The 6,241-nt window shown below is 39.7% G+C and overlaps 1 pseudogene; it reads right to left on the bottom strand.

Moving 5' to 3' along the window:
* Positions 1-5,155: 5,155 nt before the first annotated feature.
* LOC150060404 (immunoglobulin kappa variable 1D-13 pseudogene) lies at positions 5,156-5,762 on the bottom strand (annotated as a pseudogene).
* Between the last annotated feature and the right edge of the window lie 479 nt (positions 5,763-6,241).

The raw sequence follows: 6,241 nt of genomic DNA, 5'->3' as shown, positions 1-6,241 counted from the left end.
TTGGAAGGTATAGTCATAGGTAACTATAAACAGGATTCCTGCTGCCCTGGATATATGAAGAAGAAATGACACATGACACTGCATCCATTCTAAGTGTTTCTGCGAATCAGTATGAAAATGTATATATATTTCCCATATAACGGTGAGAGCTTGGTTGGGATGTTGTCCCTGATCTTCATTTTTTTCAAGGCTATGAAGTGTGGAGCTGTGAAGGCTGAACTCAACTTCCAGGTAGTGGAATTAACTGTATAGATTGGATCAGGAGCCCCATTGAGGGCTGACAGTTTTGCTCCAGAGTGATGGAGTTGAGAAACTGGGGGTGACAAAAGGCCTTGCATTTTGGTGGCCTTGGATTCATTGATGAAAAATTCTCTCCACTCACTGGAATTGAACCTAACTGAAAGGCCATGAATTGTACATAAGGCAGATTTGCCCCAGACATCAGCCTTGGAATTGATTGACAGAGGTCTGAGCAGAATGGAAAGAGCATGCAATGCAGCTGGAAGGGGTCTAGCTAAGCTTTCAGCTTCAGAGCCATTTGCCTCTCCTTGCACTAAATATTCCTGAATATTGATTGTGAGAAAATTCCACCCCTCAGCCTGAGGGCTAACTTTAGTCCTTGTGACCTTCCAACTCACCTATCAACTAGAATCAGCCAGAAAATATTTCATATAATCTGTGGAGAAAATAAATAATGGTATATTTCTTTCCTTTTAACACCAAGGCTTCTTGATAGTTCTTTAGTGCTTGCTGGGTTGAGGTTCAAACTAAGAATTGACAAAATGTTAATAAAGTAAAAAGCATCACTCAACTGACCAGGTGTGTGTGTGTGTGTGTGTGTGTGTGTGTGTGTGTGTGTGTGTGTGTGTGTGTGTTTCAATAGCACAGAAGATAGAAGTAGTGAGCCTTCTCTTTGAATAACCCAATGAATGACACCATCTCCCTGGTGGTATCATAGGCTACCATTCTAGAATTTGCTTTCTGGATTTGCAGTGGTTAAGGATCCGTGTTCATTGTCCTGGTCTACATAGAATCCAGGCTACATTTTCCTGTTTCCCCAACTGTACTTATTGGGTAGTAGTTCTTGGTTCAAGGACATCTTCCTGTGCTGGGAGAGCAGCATTTTGCCTCTTGTGTATGACTCTGGACCTAATGCCTCTAAATCACACACTTTCCCTAGGGCAAACTCTATATATTTCGGTTTTATTTACCTCCATAATGGTATATTTGCACTATTTCAATTCCAGAAATATCTCAGCACACTCTGGACAAAGGACTTCATCAGTAGTCACAACTGTTTTCATGCAGAGCCTCAGGTGAAATTAGCTGGGTTAGCGACAGGACACCACATGCTTAGGGATTGTGTCCACCAGTCCACTCCCTTAGCCTCTCTTTGCCTCAGTGTCCTCATCTGTGTAAGTGGTAGAATGATTTTATTGGGCTGAGAGTGCATCTCAAGTTGTAGAATGGCAGCAAAGGAAGCTCAAGTTCCTGAGTTCCAACCCTAATACCACCATATTGATCTGGCTCACAGTATTTAAAAAAAACTTTTTTTTTGCCAGTCTTGGGGCTTGAACTCACAGCCTGAGCACTATCCTTGGGCTTTTGCAGGCCAGTGGGTTACCACTTGAACTAGAGCACCACTTCCAGGTTTTTGTATGGATATGGTACCAAGGAATTGAACCAGAGTCTTCATGCATTCTAGTCAAGAACTCTACCACTCAGCCCAACTCTGGTCCTACTCAGTTTTTTTTGTCAGTTTTTTTTGTAAGTTTCCAGCCTCATCATCTGTGGCCATGGTAGATTGTGTGTTTTCAGTGTCTCACATGTCTTGGTTCTTATTTCAGATTACTTGAAAACATTTTCTGAACAACCAGTATCCTCTGTCACATTGTCAAAGTTTGTCTTAAGCAAGAGAATTTTCATCTTCTTTTTCTTTTCCTCTTCTTTTCTCGAACTTCCTTCTCTCAAGCACTGCATTTTTAACAGTTAAATATATTGCACCTATGGAAAGCCATTTTAAAATTAGATGATTTTAAAATAATCTATGTCGATCCATTTAATTCACCACTCTAACATGATTAGCAATAAGATATTATGAGTAAAGTTGTTGAAAATATTTCTAAAAGTCAAAATCTATTCATGATCATTTAAAAGCTACTCTTGTCTAAGCAAGACAGAAATAATGGAAAATGTTAAAAGCTAGGACACGTATCATAATCAGTGATGATACCATTTTTTCTCATCAGCTTGCATTAAATACTGACATGTTTACTATTAAATCCTTGAAAACAAACTTATTCAGGATGTCAGCTCCAAATTCCATGAGGCAAGAAATAAATGCAGACATTAAGCTGAGAAATAAAGAAGCAAATTATTAATTGCTGATGAACTTTGTAGCAACATATAGAGGAGTATAAAATAAAATAGTGGAAATAATCACTTTGTAAAGTCTGTGAGAACACAGTGAATAGAGAGATATCCACTTAAGATTAAAGGAGACATAGCCATTTAGAAATATTTCTGTGCTCCCCATAAAAGCATAACTACTATAGTAAAAAGACAGTCAACCCACTGGGAAAAGATATTTACTGATAATACACCAGACAAATGCTTAATATCCAGTATCTACAGGGAACTCAAGAAACTAATCCCCCCCCCATACCCAAGAAACCATTCACTAAATGGGCAAGGAACTAAAGACAGACTCATCAAAGAAGAGGTTAAAATGGCAGAAAAGCATATGAGAAAATGCTCATCATCTATGGTCATGAATGAAATGCAAATAAAACAACCCTAAGATAGCACCTAACCCCAACAGGAATGGCCAAGATTCTGAACTCAGACAATGACAGATGCTGGTGGCATCATGGAGAAAAAGGAACTCTACTGCACTGCTGGTGGGGGTGTAAACAAGTTCAGCCAGGGAAAACACTGTGGAGGTTCTATAAAGAAATGAAAATTGACCTTCCTTATGATCCCACCATACCAGTCCTGGGCATCTATCCTGAACATCATGACCCAGGATATGATAAGGACACCTGCTATGCTATGTTCATCTCTGCACTATTCACAATAGCCAGGCAATGGAAACAACCCAGGTGCCCTAGTGCAGATGAATGGATACAAAAATTGTGGTATTTATGTATAAAATGGAATTCGACATAGCTAACAGACAAGATAAAATAATGGCATTTGCTGGGAAGTGGATGAATCTAGAGCAACTCATGTTGACTGAGACAAGTCAAGACCAAAGGAACCTAAGGGGCATAGTATGAAGCTTTTAGATCCAAATAGTACAAGAGGGAGGACTCTATTTGTGTAGCAAATGCTATGGACATGTATTGGAAATATAAACACAACTACAAACCTATGACTCTATAGACATAATTTTATTACATAGATTAATACATGTATATATGTATCTGACACATAAACCCTCAGCCTAATTTTAATTATGTTCTAAAATCGAAGTGCCAGTGATTGTATATAGAGATTCCCTTCTTGAATACTTGTTTATTAAACATGTCATTTGAAGTATGATATAAAAATCAATGTTAATAAATTCTTCAATAAAAAAGGTGCATGGTATCGTTAATATGTGCCTATTAGATCCAAACAATATAAGAGCGATGACTCAGTATTGGCATACCCGATGCTTTGGACACAGCATTAGAAATACAAACACAACAACTTAGACATAAAAGTGTATGACTCTATAGACATATTTTATTACATAAATTAATATGTACATCTGACTTACAAACCCTCCGCCTAATTTTAATTATGTTCTAAGTGCCTGTGATTGTATATAGAGATTCCCTTCTTGAATACTTGTTTGTTAATCACATCATTTGAAATATGATATAAAAATCAGTTAATTAACTTTTTAAAAAATATTTCTGTGCTCATAAATAGGAAAAATATTGTTTTTAGTTGTCTCTAATTTGAAATAAAGAATCGACAAAATAAAAAAAACTAAAAGGCATTATGCCTTCTGACTCTATTTTCCTTCTTTGCTTTACAGCTACTGTTAAATCAGTGTGCCTGAAATAAATATACACAAAAAGTAATGAAGTGGCAGCATAGAAATTCAAGAACTATTCATTACATGACTCATTTCACTAACTCTTTTTCCTGTACAACTGCTTAATAATGAACAATTTATAAAAACCAGATCCAGGTTCCAGTTGCTCACTGCTATAATCCTAGCTACGATATGAAATGTGAGGACTGAGATTTGAAATCAGTCTGGGTAGGAAACTCTGTGAGATTCTTGTATCCAATTAAGCATGGAAAAAGTCAGAGTTGAGATATGACTCAAGGCTTGTGTGCTAGACTTGAGCACAAAAAGTTGAGGGACAGCACTAGAGCTTGAGTTCAAGCCCTAGGATCAGCACAAAAAAGAAAACACCAGTAAAAGGATCCTCTAATGAGCAGACTCACGAATTATAACAAAGCAATGGAGTGGAGAGTTGATTGCTCTCATCAGGGTTTGGTTGTGTGTGTGCAGCTTCTCATTGTTTCCTTCTGAAAGCCATTGTTAGCAAACTCTCCTATAGAGTTTGTGCATGAGGAGTCCCCATGAAGATGGAAAGTTAGGAGAGTCTGCTTTAGAATCCATTGACATGCAGGCAGACACTGGGGAGGAGGGGAGGATTGGAAGGTCACCTGTAAGGAGCTGCAAGCAGTGGAGAGAATTGGCACCTATCTCTGGGTTTCTAGACAGGACAGGGACCTAGGTGAGGAGCCCTGCAGTTCCACAGGAAGATGGTCTGGGGTCTGAGGGAACTCCAGAGCACACTCCATTTCTGTATTTAACCTTACTCAGTAACATAACCTCCTCTCAAAATGGCTGCGGCTTATATAATTTTCTCTTACATTACCTGACAAATGTAACTGTAACTCCTCTATACATTAACCCAACAATAAAATAAAAATGATTAAAAATTAGAAAAATAAAACAGTGTCTTGTATTAACAAGTGTGTCCCTAATTTGCAAATGAACCCCAATTAATGCTTTCATAGCTTCTTCCATGCTATATTTTTTGTGCTCTATTGAATCAGTAGAGGCATTGCCCATTGCCAAGCTTGTACTGCTGCTAAAGAGCATTAGAATAGTGAAAATTCTGCTTAGCTGCTTCCATCAAAATCTTCAAGGGACCTTCAGAGCCAGGCTGCATGTGGGAAGCTGTGTCAGCTGGTGGAGGCAGCAGGAGGAGCAGCTGGGGCAGCCCAGACTCTCACTTCTGCTTCCCTGGGAGGTTTTTGTTATGACTTGTGTCACTGTGGGAGGAAATTCATCATACTGCTGACAGAAATAAGTGGCCACATCTTCAGGCTGCAGGCTGCTGATGGTGAGAGAGTAATCTGACCCAGATCCACTGCCACTGAACCTGGATAGGACCCCAGTGTCCAAATTGGATGCTCCATATATCAGGCGCTTAGGAGCTTTCCCTGGTGTCTGCTGATACCAGGCTAAATAACTGCTAATGCCCTGACTGGCCTTGCAATTGATGGTGACTCTGTCTCCTGGAGATGCAGAGAGGGTGGATGGAGACTGGGTCATCTGAATGGCACATCTGGAACCTAGAAGTGAAAACATAAAGAAACAATTATCCTCCTTGCTAACCAGGACGTCTTCCTGAAGTTCCAACAGCCCTGGATGTCCTAGGCTGAGTCAATGCCCAGCACTGTCCTTCCTTACCTGGGAGGCAGAGCAGCAGGAGCCCCAGGAGCTGAGCAGGGGTCCTCATGTCCATGCTGGGTGCTGACTGGACTGACTGCTGCCCAGGGTGTGGGCAGACTCTGAAGAAGTGTTCAGGGCAGTGGGCTGAGCTCTGGGCACATGCAAACGAGCAGGGCTGGGCAGGGCTGGGCACAGCTGCAGGCTTGGCTGTCCTCAGTGAGTCACCACAGGCCTTGCATCCACATGTGTGCACACTAGACTAGGAAACAAATTTACCTGTTGAGAATGTGTTTATCCCTGGAGAACATTTCATTATAGAAGACTTTTTTTGGTAAAGTTCATAATTCTTTTTTTAATAAAACGTTTTTTATTAACAGTGCATTTTTACATATTTCAAATTTCGTGTTCAATAAAAAATGTTCAGGAAAGTAATCTCTATCTACAATCACTGCCACATAAATTTAAGAGCATCATTAAAATTAAGCTATGCCTTTTTATGCTATCAGATGTTGTGATGAAGGCTAGCACTCTGCTATACAACTTTAGCCAGAG

This window comes from Megascapheus bottae, chromosome 7 (genome assembly GCF_031878675.1).
Source record: "Megascapheus bottae isolate mThoBot1 chromosome 7, mThoBot2.hap1, whole genome shotgun sequence".
Classification (NCBI taxonomy): domain Eukaryota; kingdom Metazoa; phylum Chordata; class Mammalia; order Rodentia; family Geomyidae; genus Megascapheus; species Megascapheus bottae.
The sequence above is the reverse complement of the archived record's forward strand: the minus strand, read 5'-3'. Positions and strand labels throughout refer to the sequence as shown.